The sequence below is a fragment of the Ranitomeya imitator genome, chromosome 6, assembly GCF_032444005.1.
Source record: "Ranitomeya imitator isolate aRanImi1 chromosome 6, aRanImi1.pri, whole genome shotgun sequence".
Lineage (NCBI taxonomy): Eukaryota > Metazoa > Chordata > Amphibia > Anura > Dendrobatidae > Ranitomeya > Ranitomeya imitator.
The window spans coordinates 216707171-216729793 of record NC_091287.1 but is presented as its reverse complement, the minus strand read 5'-3'; the positions used below and the strand labels follow the sequence as shown (position 1 = coordinate 216729793).

The 22623-nt window shown below is 42.1% G+C and overlaps 1 protein-coding gene and 1 long non-coding RNA gene across 4 annotated transcripts in view; one reads left to right on the top strand and one right to left on the bottom strand.

The window, feature by feature from the left end:
* LOC138642361 (poly(rC)-binding protein 3-like) overlaps positions 1 to 22623 on the top strand; it is a 1684203-nt gene that overhangs the window by 893411 nt on the left and 768169 nt on the right. The window lies entirely within an intron of this gene.
* LOC138642363 (uncharacterized) overlaps positions 1 to 22623 on the bottom strand; it is a 312883-nt gene that overhangs the window by 113447 nt on the left and 176813 nt on the right. The window contains exon 2 of the long non-coding RNA XR_011314033.1: positions 2810 to 2887. This is a non-coding gene — a long non-coding RNA (uncharacterized lncRNA). The remainder of the gene's footprint in view (positions 1 to 2809; positions 2888 to 22623) is intronic.

Here is a 22623-nt window from a genome sequence, read left to right as displayed (position 1 = left end):
TGTTTGACTGTAGGGACCGTGTTCTTTTCTTTGAATGCTTCTTTTTTTTCTCCTGTAAGCTCTATGTTGATGCCTTTGCCCCACAAGCTCTACTTTTGTCTCATCTGACCAGAGAACATTCTTCCAAAACGTTTTAGGCTTTTTCAGGTAAGTTTTGGCAAACTCCAGCCTGGCTTTTTTATGTATCTGGGTAAGAAGTGGGGTCTTCCTGGGTATCCTACCATACAGTCCCTTTTAATTGCGACGCCGACAGATAGTACGGGTTGACACTGTTGTACCCTCGGAGTGCAGGTCAGCTTGAACTTGTTTGGATGTTAGTCGAGGTTCTCTATCCAACATCCGCACAATCTTGCATTGAAATCTCTTGTCAATTTTTCTTTTCCGTCTACATCTAGGGAGGTTAGCCACAGTGCCATGGGCTTTAAACTTCTTGATGACACTGCGCACGGTAGACACAGGAACATTCAGGTCTTTGAACATGGACTTGTAGCCTTGAGATTGCTCATGCTTCCTCACAATTTGGTTTCCCAAGACCTCAGACAGTTCTTTGGTCTTCTTTCTTTTCTCCATGCTCAATGTGGTGCACACAAGGACAGAGGACAGAGGTTGAGTCCACTTTAATCTATGTCAACTGGCTGCAAGTGTGATTTAGTTATTGCCAACACCTGTTAGGTGCCACAGGTAAGTTACAGGTGCTGTTAATTACACAAATTAGAGAAGCATCACATGATTTTTCGAACAGTGCCAATACTTTTGTCCACCCCCTTTTTATGTTTGGTGTGGAATTATATCCAATTTGGCTTTAGGACAATTTTTTGTGTTTTTTTCATTTAAGACAAATTGAAGAAAATAATACCAAATAATTTGTGTTTGCAATCATTTTCAGGAAGAAAATGAGTATTATTTGACAGAATTGCAGGGGTGTCAATACTTTTGGCCATGACTGTACAGTATTGAGCATCATGTGTGGCCATTGTACAGTATGGAGCATCATGTGTGGCCATTATACAGTATGGAGCATCATGTGTGGCCATTATACAGTATGGAGCATCATGTGTGGCCATTATACAGTATGGAGCACTGTGTGGCCATATTTATTTTTGTTTATAATTATTGTATATGAAACAGTGTGATCAGCAGTGCTAAATGGGTGTGGTTGGGACGTGGATATGGGTGTTACTAGTTGTGAAATGGGTTTGGCCAGAGGTGTGGCCTAAAATTTGCCGCGGGGCACGTAGCAAACTTTATTCCTCTTTCCCTTCTCCAAAAGTTGGGAGGTATGGTACCACATTTGCCAGATCACGGCAAGTGCCACAAATCCCACGGGGAATGAATGAGGCCAAACACAGTGGTGCCGTAAGTGATCCGTTACACGGCAGATGCAGAAAAACTGCCCGATCTGCTGCAAAAGGCAACTTTCACATCAGCGATTCTTGCCAAAGTCTATACCGATAGTGTCATACTCACCAATGGGGGAGGCAGCAATAAAAGTGCCTAGGGCAGCAGAAACTCTAAATACGGCCCCGCTCGCCCATCACTAGTGCCCTCTCTTACATTTCTGCTGTTCTTGGGATATTCAAATGAGATGTCATGAGGAGGCAGAGACTACAGTCATTGCCACAGCCTCTGTTTCTCTCCCTGCAAAGAAGCATCATCTGTGACATTTGTTTTATGATCTGGGCTAGACTTTGCTCTAAAGGTCATGTGTCATTTGTCAATTCCTCTGTATACTCAGTATGAGCTCCTTTGTAACAGTGTGATATTACTTTTAATGCACAGTGACAGTGCGCTTGTCGGTTCTAATGAAGAAGTGATCAGTCAGTAAGAGAGTGCACTGTCAGTGAGCATGATAATGAAAGGAATTGTCAAGCAGAAACTAGACTCACCCCCAAAGCAGACGAAAAAACACAATGAGAGGGGGCTAAATATCCTGTTAAAGGGTCCCATAGGATTTAAAATTCCATATGCCCATTAGAACACATGAGAATCCATAATAATGAACCTGCCCATTAAGAGAGTAGGTAAAAATCTGTGAACACTGAAACAAAAGCATTGTCTACAACAACCTTTCAAATCTCAGTGCAAACTATAAGGGTTTATTGCTCCATTTGTGCCATACATCGGATGTATAGATCCATCTCTTGAACAAATCCATAGTAAAATTTTAAAAAAATATATACAACAATAAACACATTTTTTGCAATGTCCCTGTGTATAGCAAGGTAAAGCTAATGCACTTTTCCTATATTCTGAATAATACATACTGCACAGGTGGATGTCAAAGGCACAGTCTTTTGGCCTCTGGGGAATGAGGGCACACACATTCAGGCAAGTGTAAAGATGGAGTGCAGACACTGCTTAAATGACATCAGGCGCTTTACTAAAAATTAATTTATTGTTGATCTCTAGACATCACATAATATGCATGTGAACATGGCACGATTAATAACAAGCCAGCTCATTAGTAACATTGGTGTACTAGAAATGCTTACATTAAAAGCTTATGATGAGCCGTATTTTTCAGATTAGGGCTTTTCATATCAGCAAAGAAAAGAAATATGCTTCATGGAGAGGTAGAAATAAGGGTAAACAGCAGGGCACTCATATAAACACTCCGCTGTAGACTTTTCGTTCTTTGAAATCAAAATCAGCTATGAAAGTAAAACACAATTGTTGCAGACAACTACATTTACCCTTTTCTTGATATAACACTTTCTCTTTTTACCTGGTATATTTTTTAATAGTTTTACAATATAGTATTTTAAACTGTAAATTTTTGCACAGCATGTCTAAGCAAGATAAATACTACCCTTCATGTGTTTTTCCTCTCATAGTATAGACCATGATGTTCCAAGGTAAAAGGGTTATTCCCATCTCCAAATCAGATCTATGTAGTAAGCGAAATAATAATAATATTAGCAAACACTCTCAATTAGAAATGTAGCATAGCTCTTCTGATTTTCTATGTCGCTTACCCAATGTGCAGACATTGCAGTAGCTTAAGTAGCAATGTACATGAACAGTGGGGAGGGCACCATCATAAAATAGGAGGGATTAACCGGAAGCATGTCTAGAAATCTATCAATTTGTGAACAGAGGAAAGCAGACATGCATGGAAACAGGGACCACCATAAAAACTTCCAATATTTTAGTTAATGTATACAAATTACAAAATTAAAAAACATATTAAAATGAGCACTCAAATATGTGATTCACATTAATCTAAGGGCTATGACCCAACCAGAACGACTGACACCTGTAAATGAGAGGCTATAGATACAAGCTTTCACAATAATAGTAGAGTCACTAGTTCAAATGTATTTGAAAAATCAATAATTGGCACCCAGTTTAGAGCTCTTCTGGTATGTAAACAAATAAATGGGTGTGGTATTCTTACCCTGCAGTCCTAAGGCCGAACAAGTGAGGTAGAATACCATGCAATAGAATTTGGCTAAACACACGCTGAACAACAGTAGCAGTTGAATGTACAATTATAGAAAGGCAGACTTGGCAAAGATAAAGAGTTAAAGTGGGGGCCACAATAAACCAGAGATAGAAATGTAACCACAAAAAATGAACTCAGGGCTCTGTAAAACCCGCAGCACTGAGGTTGCAGTGCCGCAAGTGAGGGTCTAAAGTGGATGCTCATAGAATAGGACTCAGGCAATGAAGGTACAGCTGTATGGTTGGAAGTGAGTCAGGCCAACGTGTGTCGCCACTCAGGTGGCTTCTTCAGGATCAGATAAAATGTCTCTCTTATACAAGTGCACATACAGGTGCTGTGCTACTTACAAAATTGGAATAACATCAAAAAGTTAATTTATTTCAGTTCTTCAATACAAAAAAATGAAACTCCATATATAGAGTCTCTTCAAACTGAGTGATCCATTTTAAGTGTTTATTTCTGTTAATGTTGATGATTATGGCTTACAGCCCATGAAAACCCCAAAGTCATTATCTCAGTAATTTAGAATAATTAACAAAAAACACCTGCAAAGGCTTCCTAAGCATTTAAAAAGGTCCCTTAGTCTGTTTCAGTAGGCTCTACAATCATGGGGAAGACTGCTGACTTGACAGATGCCCAGAAGGCAGTCATTGACACACTCCACATGGAGGATAAGCCACAAAAGTTCATTGCTAAAGAAACTGGCTGTTCACAGAGTGCTGTATCCAAGCATATTAATGGAAAGTTGAGTGGAAGGAAAAAGTGTGGTAGAAAAAGGTGCACAAGTAACTGGGATAACTGCAGCCTTGAAAGGATTGTTAAGAAAAGGCCATTCAACAATTTGGGGAAGATTCACAAGGAGTGGACTGCTGCTGGAGCCACCTCACACAGGCGTATCCAGGACATGGGCTACAATTGTTGCATTCCTTGTGTCAAGCCACTCATGATAAATAGGCAATGCCAGAAGCGTCTTACCTGGGCCAAGGAGAAAAAGAACTGGACTGTTGCTCAGTGGTCCAAGGTGTTGTTTTCAGATTAAAGTAAATTTTGCATTTCATTTGGAAATCAAGGTCCCAGAGTCTGGAGGAAGAGTGGAGAGGCACACAATCTAAGCTGCTTGAGGTCTAGTGTGAAGTCATGTCATCTACTGGTGTAGGTCCACTGTGTTTTATTGAGACCAAAGTCAGCGCAGCCGTCTACCAAGAAATTTTAGAGCACTTCATGCTTTGCTCTGCAGACATGCTTTTTGGAGATGGCAATTTCATTCTCCAGCAGGACTTGGCACCAATATCTGGTTTAATAAAAACAGTATCACTGTGCTTGATTGGTCCACGAACTCGCCTGACTTTAATCCCATAGAGAATCTATGGGGTATTGTCAAGAGGAAGATGAGACACCAGACCCAACAATGCAGGCAAGCCGAAGGCTGCTATCAAAGCAACCTGGGCTTCCATAACACTTTAGTGGTGCTACAGGCTGATCGCCACCATGCCACGCTGCATTGATGAAGTAATTGATGCAATAGAACCCCCGACCAAGTATTGAGTTCATTTAGTTAACATACATTTTAGTAGGCCAACATTTCGGATATTGCAAAAAATTTTCAAGCTGGTATTAAAAAGTATTCTGATTTACTGAGATATTGACTTTTGGGTTTTCATTGGCTGTAAGCCATAATCATCAACATTAGCAGAAATAAACACTTGAAGTAGATCACTCTGTTTGTAATGAATCTACAGTATATAATATAGGCGTTTCACTTTTTATATTTAAGAACTGAAATAAATTAACATTTTGATGATATTCTAATTTTGTGAGAAGCACCTGTATATATACAAACAAGGTCAATAAACAAATCGACAGCAGCTGTGAGGCTTACCAGCATGGACCATGTGAAACGCCTGCAGCCAAGACAAGTTGACTGGAAATTTGTTGCTCACAGCAGGTGCATACGCCTAAGTATCACCAGTGAGAATGGAAAAGCTGTGATAAACTGCGCATGTGCCAAATGACAGATCGCTACGCACTAGAACATATGGTAGAATGACAAAAAGATAATGCACATGCAGCGGGGAGGACAGAATCTCTGCACATTAGAGAGTGTATGTGAACGCATGTACCACCAAAGAGGTGCCGCAAACTGCAGCTATGTCTTTGAATTAGGCAAGATGTTAATGGTGAATTTACAGGGAGAAAGTAAAAGAAAGTTAAGCCACAGCCTTAACCCAGTCTACAGTGTTAATGGACAACTGTCATGCATCAGGGAAACATCATCTAGATCCTCTTTTTAAAAAAGCTTACACAAGCAGTTACTACATGAAAAAGACACTTGACAAGCATGTAATGACTTAAATGGACAGATGTTTACTTAGCGTGTATACTGTCTCAAACAGATTATATTCAGGAATATAGCAGCAACAATCAAGGAGTTATGGAACACCAGATATAAAAATGGTGAAATTAAATTATATATAGACAACTGTACAAAAGGAAGAAGAAAAAAGGGATGTAGAGGGCATCTCCATAGGAAGAGAGTACAAACTCATTGTAACAACAGTTATCCCAATACAGGTAAAGAAGGAGTAGGACAATCTATATACACAAGGATATAATAAAGACTAGGGTTGAGCGACCTTTACTTTTATAGGATCGGGTCGGGTTTCACGAAACCCGACTTTTTCAAAAGTCGGGTCGAGTGAAATCGGCCGATCCTATAAAAAAGTCGGGGTCGGGGTCGGCCAAAACTCAAAACCCAATGCAGTGCATTGGGTTTCCAATGGTTCCCAGGGACTGAAGGAGCGGAAACTCTCCTTCAGGCCCTGGGATCCATATTTAAGTGTAAAATAAAGAATTAAAATAAAAAATATCGCTATACTTACCCTCTGACGCGCCCTGGTACTAACCGGGAACCTTCCTTCCTTCGAATCAGCGCTTCCAGGACCTTGCGGTGACGTCGCGGTGACGTCGCGGTTTGTGATTGGTCGCGCGGCCGCCCATGTGACCGCTCGCGTGACCAATCACAAACCGCGACGTAACCGCGACGTCACGCAAGGTCCTGCAAGGGCTGATTCTTAGGAAGGGAGGCTGCCGGAAAGAAGCAGGGCGCGTCCGAGGGTGAGTATATTCCTATTAGGTATATACTCACCCTCGGACGCACCCTGCTTCTTTCCGGCAGCCTTGCTTTCTAAGAATCAGCCCTTGCAGGACCTTGCGTGACGTCACGGTGACGTCGCGGCTTGTGATTGGTCGCGCGAGCGGTCAAATGGGCGGCCGCGCGACCAATCACAAGCCGCGACATCACCGCGACGTCACCGCAAGGTCCTGGAAGTGCTGATTCGAAGGAAGGAAGGTTCCCGGTTAGTACCAGGGCGCGTCAGAGGGTAAGTATAGCGATATTTTTTATTTTAATTCTTTATTTTACATTAAATATGGATTCCGATACCGATTTCCGATATTGCAAACATATCGGAAATCGGGATCGGAATTCCGATACCACATTCAGAAGATCGCCGACTTCATGGCCGACCCCACACAGGGGTTGGGTCGGGTTTCATGAAACCCGACTTTGCCAAAAGTCAGCGACTTCTGAAAGTGGCCGACCCATTTCGCTCAACCCTAATAAAGACTATATAAGGTCCTATAGTGGGTGTCAATCCTAGTCTTTAGTATGATGCAATAATACAATAATGTGACCAACAAGGACTATTCAGTCCAATAAGCGGTGGTAAATTAAAGTCTATTATTGTAGGAGGACGATGTAATTATGGGAAGTAGTCCAAAATCAGCAAAAACATTTTCTGTACCCTATGAATGGAGGGGATGGAATCACAGCGCAAGTAGACACATTCAATGCTATTTTTAAAATATTGTTAAAAGAAGTTCCTCTTTCAGTCCATTTGGGGAAAGGCTTTGTAAGTCATGTATCCATCTGGACTCACGCAGTAATAATAATAATAATAATTTTATTTCTATAGCGACGACATATTCTGCAGCACTTTCTAGTTTAGAGGGGACTTGTACATACAATAGATATTACAGCATAACAATAAGCACATAGATTAAAACAAGAGGAATGAGGGCCCTGCTTGCAAGCTTACAATCTATGAGGAAAAGGGGAGACACGAAAGGTGGATGGTAACAATTGCTTAGTTGTTCAGACCAGCCACAGTGTAAGACGAGGGTGTTCATGTAATGCTGCATGAACCGGTTATCAGCCTAAGTATGTAACAATACAGACACAGAGGGCTATTAAATGCATAAAGCGTATGAGCACATGATGCGAGGAACCTGGTTGTGGTAAAAATTTTGATAGGGCAACACAGGGATAGTTAGGTTAAAGCATTGAGATGGTAGGCCAGTCTAAACAAATGCGTTTTTAGGCCATACGTAAAACTGTGTGGATTGGGGATTAATCGTATTAACTTGGGTAGTGCATTCCAAAGAATTAGCACAGCACAGTAGAAGTTGGTTGGTAATATTTCCTTTCCTAATGCTCATATGGATTCCCACTAGACCCATAACCTTAAAGCCCATTGTGCTGCTTCTATGTATATCAAGAAAGTGTGAGGCCACAGATGTACTAGCTTTATTCTTGATATTTTTAGCAGTAGAAATGCTGGACAGGTGCTGTTGAGTCCTTCTCAGTTCCTGGGAAGTCTGTCAAACATAATTTTGGGCAGTCGCACGTAATAGCATAAACAAGGTTGCAGGATCTACAATTGAAGAAAGCTTTAGGACAGATCTGGAAAGGCAAAGTAGAGATAGAGAACCCATCTTGTGAGGTGGTAAATTGACAAACATTGCAACTGCCACAGGGGTATGTGCTAAAGGTCCTCATGCCAGAATTGAGCTTGTTTGTAGGGCATCGATAATAGCTATGGCAGAGGTTATCCCGCAGGTTCTTGGCCCACCTAGCAACCGAGCAACCATATTGAGATTTTTGGACATATGAGGGATGAGCCTGGATTCGCTTAATAGAATTCCACAATTCTTTGTCAAGATTTCATGAACATCAGTCCATTGGTTATTGAATGTAGCAAAGAGAGACAGGTGTCTGGTGGATTCATGTACCTGCTATAGAGAAGAGAATATGACAATCTATGTTATTGGCTTGTTGAAATGCCTTAGAGATAACTTTTCGTGAGTATCCATTATTTTTGAAATGGGTAGACAGATGTTTTGCTTGTGACTAGAAATCTGTCTTAGAGACTACAATTTCTCCGGAGCTGAAAAAGCTGGCCCTTAGGTATTCCATTTTTAAGGTGGTACGGGTGGAAGCTGGTATAGTGCAACAGAATAGCAAAATGGCCGACAGCACATGGGATAAGTGGATGCACGTCCTACTTCCACTGGACCCCCATGGAGAGTGTACATACCAAGTAAACAATGAAGGACAGCACCCAATCCAGGGGAAAGTGTTCAAAAATGGATTCCTTTATTTGCCAAAGTGCAACGTTTCAACCCACATGGGTCTTTGTCAAGCATAAAATACATTGGTAATGGTGGGTTTTTATAGGGAGTGGATTACCATCCACCAATCCCCACAAAGTAACCATCTACATAGTAAATATCTTTTAAAACAACACAACAATATATCTACATATAGTATATCTTATATACATAACAAATGTCAGGGCAGAATCAAAAAAATCATTTCACAAATGGCACTATATTGTATAGAATATCCCCAAACAGGTTATCTGCAAAACCGTATATATAACCATAGCAACCAGGCACCAATAGCTGGGTATGTTACATCCAGCACATTATCATTCTGCCTATCATCCACTTATCCCATGTGCTGTCGACCATTTTGCTATTCTGTTGGACTGAGTTTGGACCTGGCCTGGCGTACACTGGATATATGATGGCTGAAACCACTTTAAATCCAGATATGGGTGAACTGGATGTTGCCGCTACTTTTTCGTATACTGAAGATGATGCCATAAGGATTATCTCAGGCACACAGACTAATGCTGCATTTTTGAGTACTCCTTCAACTGACATGTTAAGGAGGAAATATGAGAACGAAAAGAGGAGATTAATCTCGTTTGAATTACATGCAACAACACTGATCGAGTGTTACAAAGCACGGAGGATACCCCGGGGGTTGCGACCCCATCTTCGCCCTACTTTGATGGCAGATAATACGCAATTCTGCACTAAATTTGAGTCTATAACCAACAAGTTTTGTTTTGATTTAATGCTTCTTAATATTGAATTTTTACAATTGGAAGCAGAGACTATTAAGAGGAACATTGGAGATCTAGAGCAACAGTTAGCTGTGCAGCTGACGGCGCAAGATTTGTGTTCCTGTAAAACTGTGTTGGAGGAAACCCTATTGAAATTTCGGAAAGACATTGAGGCAACGAAGAGGACCAAATGGTTCCGTGACACTGAGGACTATAAAAATGGCCGAGTTTTCTCTTGGCAAATGGGACAGCAACCATCTTCCTTTAAAAATAAAAGGAATAGGAATTTTTTCCAGACCCGGAGGAAGATACGGACAATGGAAAGGAGCCAAAAATTTGGCTTCACTACAGGTGAATCGGATTCAGCTGATGATTCAAATGCGGGCACTTCAACATTGACGCATTTTTTAGGGAGAGGCCCTGTGGAAAGCGCTATTCTAAGAGAAGGAGCCGGAGAGGAGGTAGGAAGCATAAAAGGAAAAAGACCACCACAGAACCAGAGACTGACACGCAATACTACAATGAAGATGAGGAACATAGAGGAGAAACGGGTGACCAGCAATTAGCTGAAAGGACATTGGTGGTAAATATCTCATCTACTGTATTAACTGAACTAGAATTAAGAGTGTTGGAGAAGGGATTGTCGTTTTGTCCAACCAATTCACCTGATTGGAAGTTGATTTATTCTCTTTTATTAGAAGGTGTAGTCTTACTTCATTCTTCTCTGACAACAAAGATGGTGTTAAAGAGGTTGATAGTCCTGTGATGGGTTTCTCTCTGCAGGGGGTGGGCCTGTTCAACAAGAGCAGGTTTCAACCACCTAGTAATAACCACTTTGTAGAGGCATATATACAGTTGGTTGAGAGGGACTTTGGTAATCTTAAAAAGAAATTTAACAACCGTGACTGACATAATTTGACAATTGAGGAGAAAAAGGCAGTGGACAACCTCTCTAAAAACACCGCCATCACTATCAAGAGCGCCGACAAAGGTGGGGCGGTGGTAGTGATGGACAGCGACAAGTACAAGGCAGAAATTATGCGACAACTAACTGATGAGGAGGTTTATTGTAAATTGTCCAGTGACCCTACGGCCCGTTTTCAGGAGGAGTTGCGGTCTCTGGTCAGTGATGCCCTTCTTGAGGGCCTCATTGACCCGAAACTTTCAGATTTCCTTGTGGTTAAGTGTCCAGTCAGACCTTTAATATATGTATTACCTAAGATCCACAAGGATTACTTTAACCCACCGGGGCACCCGATAGTGTCCGGTAGGGGCTCCATTTTCAATAAGGTGGCTATTTTCCTAGACAGGGTCCTACGTGAATTTGCTATATCTGCTAAGTCCTATGTACAGGACACAAATGATTTCCTGGGTAAGATTGAGCAATTGTCTGTGACTTCTAGTACCATATTGGCATCTTTTGATGTCGTTTTGCTCTATACCTCCATTGAGCATGCCAGGGGCCTGGAGGCCATTGGTGTGGCGATATCGGGCTTGGGCATGGGACAGGGCTGTGCACGGCTGGTCCTCTCGCTGCTGGAGTTCATCCTCAGGAGGAATTATATCCTCTTTGGGGATGATTACTACCTGCAGCGTAGGGGTACCGCCATGGGGTTCAATGTGGCCCCCACTTATGCTAACATCTATATGGCGGTACTCGAGGACCGGCACGTGTACAGTTCCAAATTTTGGTGCCATATCCGGGCCTGGTGGCGCTACATCGATGACATTTTTGTTGTATGGGATGGCAACGAGAATGAGTTGCTTGAATTCCAGGGAGAACTTAATGGCATTTTTCCTGAATTGGATTTTACTTTGACATATTCATCAGAGTGGGTTCAATTTTTGGACACGATGGTATATAAGGAAGGGTCTGTTTTGAGGACGGATTTATGTGTTAAAGAGACCGATAGGAATAGTCTGCTGTGTTTTGACAGCCATCATCCGAGGAAAATGGTTGAGTCCTTGCCATGGAGCCAGATGGTTAGGGTAAGAAGGATAGTGTCAGATGAATCTTTACTTGACCCCAGACTGGACGATATGTGTAGGAAGTTCGTGGACAGGGGTTACCCTAGCAGGGATGTGATGATTTACAAAAATAGAGCTAAAGAGGTGACACAACAGGAGTTCAGAAATAAGAGAACTAGGAATGCTGATAAACGTATACCCTTTGTTTCCACATTCAACACTGCTAGAAGCCAGATTAGTGGGATCTTGAGGAAGCACTGGCATATATTGAGCAAAGGTCTTCCCAATATAGCTGAATTCTCACAAACTCCCATTTTTTCATACAAACGTGGACGTAACCTTAAGGACAGGCTAGTACACTCTGATATAGGCCCTGGCAAGGTTTCTGTACAAAGAACTTTGGGCCCTCCAAGGCAGGGGAATTTCCCCTGTCTCGGTTGTGCCTGCTGTAGTAACATGATTAAAGGGGATGTTTTTCATCACCCCCAGACAGGGAAAGAGATAGCTATCAGAGGCAGATATACGTGTCTGTCTAATTTCGTCATATATATGATAGTGTGCCCTTGGGGGCTAGTTTATGTCGGTGAGACAACAAAGGAGGTTAAGACACGTATTGGTAAACATAAGAGTACGATTAGAAATAAGATGTTGGAGTTACCTGTCCCTAAACATTTCTGTGACAATAATCATACCGTGAGCCAATTGAGATTTAGGGTGATCGATGGGGTGCCACCACCCAGAAGAGGTGGAGACCGTACTATGCTGTTGAAGCAAAAGGAATTGAGATGGATCTCCCGGTTAGGTTCTTTACAACCTGGGGGTCTAAATATTGAATATAATCTCCAAATGTGTGTATTGTGATTAGCTTTGAGATTATTACGTGGCCTAATCTAGGTATATGAATGTTTTTAATTGGTTTTATATTGTTTTTCTTTCTTTTTTCTTTTTTTCTCTTGTTTTTTAGGTTTATATACATATACGGTCATGTTATAAGAAGATCTAAAGTTTGATGGCCTTTACGTGTGGAATGTTAGTCTTTAGGCACTGTTTAGAATGTATATTATTTCTCCCCTATGTGTTCTCACCATAGAACCCTGAATTCATCATGTGATTGATCACCTATATGAATCCACCCGCCTCAGTGTGACATATGATTCGTTGATATGAATGTTTCATTAAGCTTTTTGCCAGGTTGGCTAGGGGGCGCTCTCCCTTTGAGGAGGCGTTGCCTTATAGCGTTGCATTTGTTGTGTGTCCTTTTTCATGTGTGTGCCTACAGTATATAGGCTGCGGGGCCTTGTACACCTGTACACTGACGTGGGGTGAATAGTCGCTGGATACTCTGTTTTAATACAGAGTGAGTATATGATCTGGGGTAGTCTGATACAAGTCCGGGGCGCATGCGCGATGGTGCGGTGGTGGGCGTGCACTGTCTCCCTCACCATGTTGCGTCACTGGTGATGGTGATGGCGATGTGGTGGTTGGAGCTGTGTGTGCCTGCGCGCCGATACACTGGCGTGGAGCGCCGGCCCCCTGACGTAGTAGCAAGTTTATGGGTGTTGTTTATTTAAGGTAACACACGCATGGCAGTGCCTTTGCCACCCAGCTCTCCTATTGGTGTGGGGGTTTGTTTTGTACACATCCTTGGGTATGCAGTGTGATATGAATCCGGTGCGCATGCGCAGTGGTGCGGCGGTGGGTGTACGCTGTCTTCCTCACTATGTTGCGTCCTCGGTGATGGCGCTGTGGTGGGTGGAGCTTTGTGGGTCCGCACGCCAGCACGCAGGCATGAAGCACCGGCCGTCTGACCTGGAGGCATATGTATCGATAGAGTGGATTGCATGAGACACACTTGTGGCCGACATGTGCTGCTATAGTGCAGCTCATCTATTGGTATGGAGATGTTTGTAAACATTACTGGTACAAGTGAAGTGATTGGTGGTTGTAAGACATGATGCATGCTGGATGTTGTGTGGGATTGGTACAACACAGGCAGGATGTGTATTGGTGGATCATAGACATGTGACCGAAGGGGTTGCTAAATTAGCTCTGATAGGCAGAATGGTAATGTGCTGGATGTAACATACCCAGCTATTGGTGCCTGGTTGCTATGGTTATATATACGGTTTTGCAGATAACCTGTTTGGGGATATTCTATACAATATAGTGCCATTTGTGAAATGATTTTTTTGATTCTGCCCTGACATTTGTTATGTATATAAGATATACTATATGTAGATATATTGTTGTGTTGTTTTAAAAGATATTTACTATGTAGGTGGTTACTTTGTGGGGATTGGTGGATGGTAATCCACTCCCTATAAAAACCCACCATTACCAATGTATTTTATGCTTGACAAAGACCCATGTGGGTTGAAACGTTGCACTTTGGCAAATAAAGGAATCCATTTTTGAACACTTTCCCCTGGACTGGATGCTGTCCTTCATTGTTTACTTGGTATAGTGCAACAGGCTGTTTGTTGCTGTAGCTTTGCAGTTAAGGCTGGAGGCAATCTGTGAACCTGTAACCAACAGTTTGGTATCCATGAAGTCAATAGATGTGTTTGAGAGCATTGAGGTGAGTTTAATGTTTAATGCGTTTGTCTTGAGATCTTCAATGAACGTCTTGCAGTCTTCCAAGGAGCCTGTCCAAAGATATACAACATCATCAATAAAACGTAACCATGTGAGAACCCTTGTAGGAAAGGCTTCATGTAGATAGACCACAGTCTTCTCCCATCATCCTAAAAAAAGATTAGCATAAGAGGGTGCACATCACGCCCCCATCGCTGTACCAGATATTTGTCTGTGAAATTTTCTGTCAAAGATGAAATAGTTTTTATGAAGAATGAAGTGGAAGGGTTTCAATACAAAAATGTTTTCCATTTCCGGTGGATTGCTTGTCTAAAAAATATGATACAGCCTGGATCCCAAGGTTGTGTGCTATACTGGTATACAGGGACTTTACAACAAGACTAAATATTATGGTATTATCAGGTATAGAGAGTCCCTCGAGGTGTTGCATCAAGTGCGCTGAGTCTCTGACAAAGGAGTGTAGAGAGGAGGCCATAGGTTGAAGAAAGTTGTCTAGGTAGATACATGGGCATTCCATGAGGCAGCCAATACCAGACACTATTGGATTACCTGGGTGTTCCACCAATGACTTATGCACCTTCAGCAGGATATAAAAAGTCAGTGTCACAGGATGGTGTGTGGTCAAAAAGTCAGCTTCCTTCTTATGCAGAATGTTATTTTTAAAGGCCCTGTTAAATAGACAGTCAGTTATATCTTTGAAAAAAGAGGTGGGGTCTGATGGCAATACATGGTAGCACTTAACGTCATTAAGTTGGCTTAATGCTTCTTTTATGTATAAATCATGTGGCCAATGGACAATGTTACCTCCTTTGTTCACTTTGAGGATGAGGAAGTCATTCAAGTTGTTGTGTTTGTTGGAGTCCAATTTGAGGTTCCCAATGTCTCTGAAGACTTTATCAAAGAAGAACTGAGTGAACAGCAGAAAATATTGAAAATGATGGTGTTGCTTGTGAGATAGATCTTCACGAGAGTCTTCTAATATTAGGGGTTTCACTTTCCTGGACAAGTTCCAAGAGGTCACGGAATACCTGTTTTTTATTATCCGGAAAATAATCTATAAGGGTACCATCACACAGTGGCATTTTGATCGCTACGACGGCACGATCCGTGACGCTCCAGCATCGTAACAATATCGCTCCAGCGTCGTAGACTGCTGTCACACTTTGCAATGTACGACGCTGGAGCGATAATTTCATGACGTATGTGCGATGTAGAAGCCGTTGGTTACTATGCGCACATCGTATACAATATCGTGCACACCTTTGTTACACCATGCGATCATGCCGCCACAGCGGGACACTAGACGACGAAAGAAAGTTTCAAACGATCTGCTACGACGTACGATTCTCAGCAGGGTCCCTGATCGCAGGAGGTGTCAGACACAGCGAGATCGCTGGAACGTCACGGATATATCGCTGGAACGTCACAAATCGTGCCGTCGTAGCGATCAAAATGCCATTGTGTGACAGTACCCTAAGAGATGGCTGATGGTATAACAATTTAAAGGTAAGTTAATGGCAAAAAAGATAAAGATCTTTAGCAAGGACAAACTTATTCAAGACGTTCATGGGGGAGAAAGAGAGGCCCCATCTTAGCACCGATTTTTCAAGGTCAGACAGAACGTAAGAGGAAAGGTTCACAATTTGTAGGTTTACATGTGTCTTTACAGTCATTTGATGGTATAGTTGGGTTCATCATTTCCTGTTGAATCTGATTTCCCTCTTGTACATTGGTGATCAATTCCTGTACCCTCTGCCTATCTTTTTGGATGAGTCCTGTTTTCCATCAGCCCCTTCTGTGGCGCCTTCCACGTTATTTTGATCCAAAGATAAAAAAAATCACTTGAGAGTTCGTCTCAAGATTGTCTCATTAGTCTTTTTAGGATCTAACACTACCGGGCGTCTGTTACCACGATGTACCCATTTATAGGCTTGACCCTTATTGAAATCCACCTTGTACCTGTGAAATTTAATTCTTTTTCCATTAATTATTTCCTTCTCAAACTGGTCAAATGTAATTTTGAGTTTTTGTTGGAATGGGGTGACAATACTTTCAGTGTCAAAGTTGTTAAGTCTGCTCTCACGGATTTTTATATCTTCCTTAAATGTAGTCAAGAGAGCCTGATCATGTTCTATGAGCATGTCTATTAACCCCTTTACAACCAATGACGGACCTATCTGTCATTGGACGCCTCCCCCTGTTTGGTGCGGGATCCAGTAATGAGCCTGCACTTTTTCCAGCACATGACAGCTGGTCTGTTCAGCTAACATGTGCCGCTAACAGCCGCAGGAGGAATTGCGATCCTCCCGGGGCTGTTAACCCATAAAATTAAGCTGTCAAACACTGACAGCAGCATTTAACATGCATTTCTGGTAATCGCGCCAGAAATCCGCCCATCGGTGACACCCGTAACATGATCGCGGGTAACCGATGAGTTGGCATGACAACCAGAAGTCTATTGGAGACCTCTATGGTTGTCACTGCCTGATTGCTATGAGCGCCACCAGGTGGTCGGCGCTCATAGCAAGTGAGATATTCTGCTACAAGCAGGTGAGCTGATCATCGCCTGCATGTCGCAGAGGCATCAGGTTATGGCAGTTTCTAGTCTCCCATGGAGACTATTGAAGCATTCCAAAAGTGAAAAAAAACATTTTTTCAAAATATAAAAAAATTAAAAAAATAAAAAGTTCAAATCACTCCACTTTTGCCCCATTCAAAATAAAACAATAAAAAAATCAAACATACACATATTTGGTATCGACGCTTTCAGAATCGCCCGATCTATGAATCAAAAAAAGGATTAATCTGATCGTTAAATGGCGTAGCGAGTAAAAAAGTAAAAATGCCAGGATTACGCTTTTTTTGGTCGCCATGACATTGCATTGAAATGCAATAATGGGCGATCAAAAAATCATATCTGCACCAAAATGGTATCATTAAAAACATCAGCTCGGCGCACAAAAAATAAGTCCTCAACCGACCTGAGATCACAAAAAATGGAGACGCTACTGGTATCGGAAAATGGCACAATTTTTTTTATTTCAAGCAAAGTTTGGAATTTTTTTTCACCACTTAGATAAAAAAAACATGTTTGCCGTCTATGAACTCGTAATGACATGGAGCATCATAATAATTTAGCATTTAGTGAACCTAGTAGAAAAGCAAAGCAAAAAACAACTGAAGGATTGCTTTTTTTTTGCAATTTCACAACACTTTGAATTTTTTTCCTGTTTTCTAGTAGATGATATGTTAAAACCCATTATGTCTTTCAAAAGTACAACTTGTCTCGCAAAACACAAGCCCTCACATGGCCATATTGATGGAAAAATAAAAAAGTTATGGCTATGGGAAGAAGGGTTGCAAAAAACAAAAGCGCAAAAACAAAAATACCTCCGGTCATGAAGGGGTTAATATGGTAGAGCATTTGGCAAGCCCAGTTTCCCAGGTCTTTGGAAATGCTGTAGTTGCTTCCCATGCTGGGAAGATCGGTACCCATAGTTCCCTAAGTATGAGCCCTGCTTTGTTGTACTCCTCGAAGCTCCTAACATTCCACCACACTTTAGTTAGTGATTTTTGCAAATTGGTGATTTCTAATCCGTCTGTGTCTGGGACCGCTGGCATATTGCTGGGGCCTGAATCAAAATTGCCATGCGCACAATGCCTCCAGGCTGTCTCTCTATCTGATAGATCCATGAGAGATGGTTACAATATATGTGGGTTTAAATAACAAAAAAATCTAAAAATAATATACTCCAGAAAGAGGTGGAAATGTGCCACCCAAATAAATCAAATATACTGTACATGAACAGGGGGGAGGGGACCATCATATAATAGGAGGAATCAGCCTGAAGCATCTCTAAAAAGCTATCAATTTGTGAAAAGAGGAAAGGAAACATGCATGGACCAGGGACCAAAATAACAAAATTCTATGCATGTCTCGTTTTCTCTGTTCAGAAATTGATAGTAGCAATGGTCACAACTAGAGATGAGCGAAGTTGTTCAGAAAACGTTCGCCGATCTCAAAGTCAGCACAAACGTTGCACATTCGAATTCATGTTTGGATTCCCAAGCTTTTTCCCTAAAAATCTGCAAAAGTCAGCCAAAGTTCAGTAAATGATCAAGTTCACTAAGGGCTCTTTCACACGTCAGTGTTTCTGATAGCAGCATGGGCTGCAAAATTTCCTGCACACTGATGACACATGGATTACATCTGTATATCATCAATGTGACATGTACCAGCACCTAGGAATCAGTGGTACTGTTCTTGCTGTTCCTCGGTGCTGTATGGTGAAATGAAGACAGCTTACATCACTTTCCCCTGGTCACTCTGGGATCAGCACTAGCAGGGAACAATGTGTAGAGTTGTATTCAACTGTAAACAGCGAGAGCAAATAACAGCTGATGGGAGTATTCATCATCTACCACCTGTGCTTTAAATAAATAAATAAATAAAATGATGTAAGTTCCCCTGTATTTTTGATAACCAGCCAGGCAAAACTGACAGCTGCAAGCTGCAATCCTCAGCTGTCAGCTTCATGCAAAATTGATTATCAAGAATAAAGGGATCCCCATGCCGTATTTTTTAATTATTTAATAAATATGAACCCAACTTGCCACTGCCACAGGGCAAATGGGAAGAGCCGGGCAAAGCACCAGAATTGGCACATCTAATAGATGCTCCTTTTCTGGGACATCTGCAGGCTGCTATTTTAGGCTGTTGGTGCTAATATCCATGGCCCCTTACCAACCTGCGAATATCAGAACCAAGCTGTCAGCTGTAGCTTGGCTGATAGTCAAAAGTGTGGGGGGGGATCGCAAGATTTTTTTTTAAATTATTTATTTAAATAGTGAAACATTATGGTGTGGGGATCCCTCTATTCTTTATAGTCAGCCTTGCTAAAGCTTACAGTTGAGGGTTGCAGCCTGCAGCTGTCAGTTTTGCCTGGTCGGTTATCAAAAATACAGGAGAACCCAACATTATTTTTTGAGGGGTCCCCTTTTTTAGAACCAGGAAAAGCTAAGTATATTCCTGTGAGCTGATATTACTAATATTAGTCTAACCAACACACAGAATGAGCAATGGACGGCACTAGAGAAGCACAAATCAATATGGACATACACTCCTTAAAGAACATCCGAAAAATACGCAGGTGGCACGTATGTTCTGGGTATACGGTGCTCAGCACTGATAGGCAATCCAGAGTAAATACGATGAAACAAGAAAAGAAAACAGTGCGGCACTCACCCTTATTATTTGAAGCTGTGAAATTGTGCTCTTTATTGGAGAAAAATGTATAAAACATCCATTAGGACATCAGGTCAGCGAGAGGGTGCGGAGGTGGAGTGTGGACGACGGCCGTTTCGCACAGTATGTGCTTCAACGGGTCCAGTTCCTAACTCTCGCTGACCTGATGTCCTAATGGATGTTTTATACATTTTTCTCCAATAAAGAGCACGATTTCACAGCTTCAAATAATAAGGGTGAGTGCCGCACTGTTTTCTTTTCTTGTTTCATCGTACTAATATTAGTCTGTCTAGCAGCCATAAATCATGCAGCTGAGGCAACGAGGCAACGAAAACTAAATCTCCGAGCACTAACAAATACTCGGAGATCACCTGAGGATGCTCGGGGAGACCCGAGCAATGAGTATACTCACCCATCACTAATTAAAGCCTTAAGACTTATGCTAAAAAGCTGAAGATCTGAAGATGAAGAGGAATTTAATAAAAATGACCCTATGCAGACTTCCAAATCAATAAAAGAATTGATTTGGAAGATTTCATTTTATTTTTCAAATAAACCTTATGGAACATGGGTGACATTAAAGTTGGAAGAAGTTCTGAAATGGTTCTTCTAGTATGATTTTTTTTTACTATAGCGCAGGTAATTAATTCTGACCCAAGAGTATAAGATCTATTGTATCAAAATGGGGATAATAAAACTTAACCTTTAATTAGGTATATAAAATATTTGAAAAGAAAGAAAAAAAACAATAAATCACAACATGTGTAATTGCAGCGCCCCAGAGATTTGGTCGTTGCAGTAACATCGCTCTGCCACTAAGGGGAGTGATGGTACGTCTGATGGAACTGAAGGAATTCTCCTGACCAGGTATCACCAGCACACATTACACTTCACACTCCAGCCACTAGGGGGAGCAAAAGGCTTTATTTATTGGGCCCCTCCTCACACTGGTAAAACTAGGGGTTGGATAGAAAGTTAGTCAAAAGCTGACTGGGTTGGATTCAGGCAACATCCCGTGGCAGGGGGTGTTGCAGGGAGAAGACACAGGGGGGTCCCTGTCAGGCGTGGGAACCTGGCAGGTGCCTAGCGAACAGAACAGAACGTTATGGAACCGCGCCTGCACCTCCTTGCGGCGGTATCCTAAGAAAGAGACAAGAAAGGAAGGATATTGTGGAACAGTGTAAACGAGATCTAGCAAAAAGGAGTACCAGTAGGAGTTGTGCCGTGAGACCGAGGCAATATCCTACTGAGGCGCGTAGCCGGTGGTCGGAACACCGCGGAAGTAACTGACTGTAGGCCTTACTTCAAACTCCGCAGGACAGTTAATTATAGGTTGGCTGTCTACCTTAAATTTCCTAAGAAGACATAGGGGGCAACATTGGGAGAGGGGCGTCTCTAGGATCCCGGAAGACCTCCAAGCCTTCCCATCATACGGGTGCGTCCTAGCCAAAACATACTGGGGGACGAGAAACTAGTAACATCTGGAACTAACGAGAGAGAGAGCTGTAAAGAACGAACGAAACGAGAACAGCAGTTGTGAGGACTATTCCGAATGCTCAGCAGGGTAGAACTACAACACACAGGCGCTAGTGGTGGTCAACGATTTCCATCTGCGAGGGAAACTCTGGAAGTGCCCATCAGACCGGCCTGTCTCTGATAGCCCTGTTAAACGTGCTCTGGATTGAGGATCTTGAAGTCTTCAGTAAAGAGGTAAAGAGACTGCAACTGCACGTACTGCACGTACGTCTAGCGCGATCAGCCACGCTCACGGGGGGAGTGTGGCCGATCGTGGCCGGGTGTCAGCTGACTATTGCAGCTAACATCCGGCATGCTGCGATCAAAGATGATCAGGGCTCCCTGCGTGCTTCCCTGAGACCCTCGGAGCAACGTGATGTGATTGCGTTGCTCCGAGAGTCTCCTACCTCCTCGTCCCTGCAAGCCCGGATCCAAAATGGCCACGGGGGGCCTTCCGGGTCCTGCAGGGAGGTAGCTTTCCAGTGCCTGCTCAGAGCAGGCACCGGGAAGCCTTCCTGCTGTGCCTGTGGTGATCGCTGATCTGACACAGTGCACTGCAAAGTGTCAGATCAGCGATCTGATCATATATATATATATATAGTGATGTCCCCCCCTGGGAAAATGTAAAAAAGTAAAAAGAACAAACATTTACATGTGTAAAAAAAAATAAAATATATATATATATATATACTAGCTGAAGAGCCCGGCGTTGCCTGGGCATAGTAAATATCTGTGGTTAGTTATAGCACGTCACTTCTCTTATTTTCCCATCACGCCTCTCATTTTCCCAATCACATCTTTAATTTTCCCCTTCACATCTCTCATTTTCTCCCTCACTCCTCTCATTCCCGCCTAACACTTGTCATTTCGACCTCACATCTGTCATTTTCCGATCACTACACTATTTTCCCTCACTCCTCTCATTTTGCACTCACACCTTTTCATTTTCACCTCACACCTCTCATTTTCACCTCATTATATACATGTTTGTCATCTGCCTTATATATAGTATACACCTGTATGTCATCTCCTGTATATAGTATATACCTGTATGTCATCTCCCCTGTATATAGTATATACCTGTATGTCATCTCCTCCTATATATAGTATATACCTGTATGTCATCTCCTCCTATATATAGTATATACCTGTATGTCATCTCCTCCTATATATAGTATATACCTGTATGTCATCTCCTTCTATATATAGTATATACCTGTATGTCATCTCCTCCTGTATATAGTATATACCTGTGTGTCATCTCCCCTGTATATAGTATACATCTCCTCCTGTATATAGTATATACCTGTATGTCATCTTCTATATATAGCATATACCTGTATGTCATCTCCTCCTGTATATAGTATATACCTGTATGTCATCTCCTCCTGTATATAGTATGTACCTGTATGTCATCTCCTCCTCTATGTAGTATATACCTGTGTGTCATCTCTCCTATATATAGTATATATCTGTGTGTCATCTCCCCTGTATACAGTATATACCTGTGTGATCTCCTGTATTAGACCTCGTTAACACGTTATTTGCTCAGTATTTTTACCTCAGTATTTGTAAGATAAATTGGCAGCCTGATAAATCCCCAGCCAACAGGAAGCCTTCCCCCTGGCAGTATATATTAGCTCACACATACACATAATAGACAG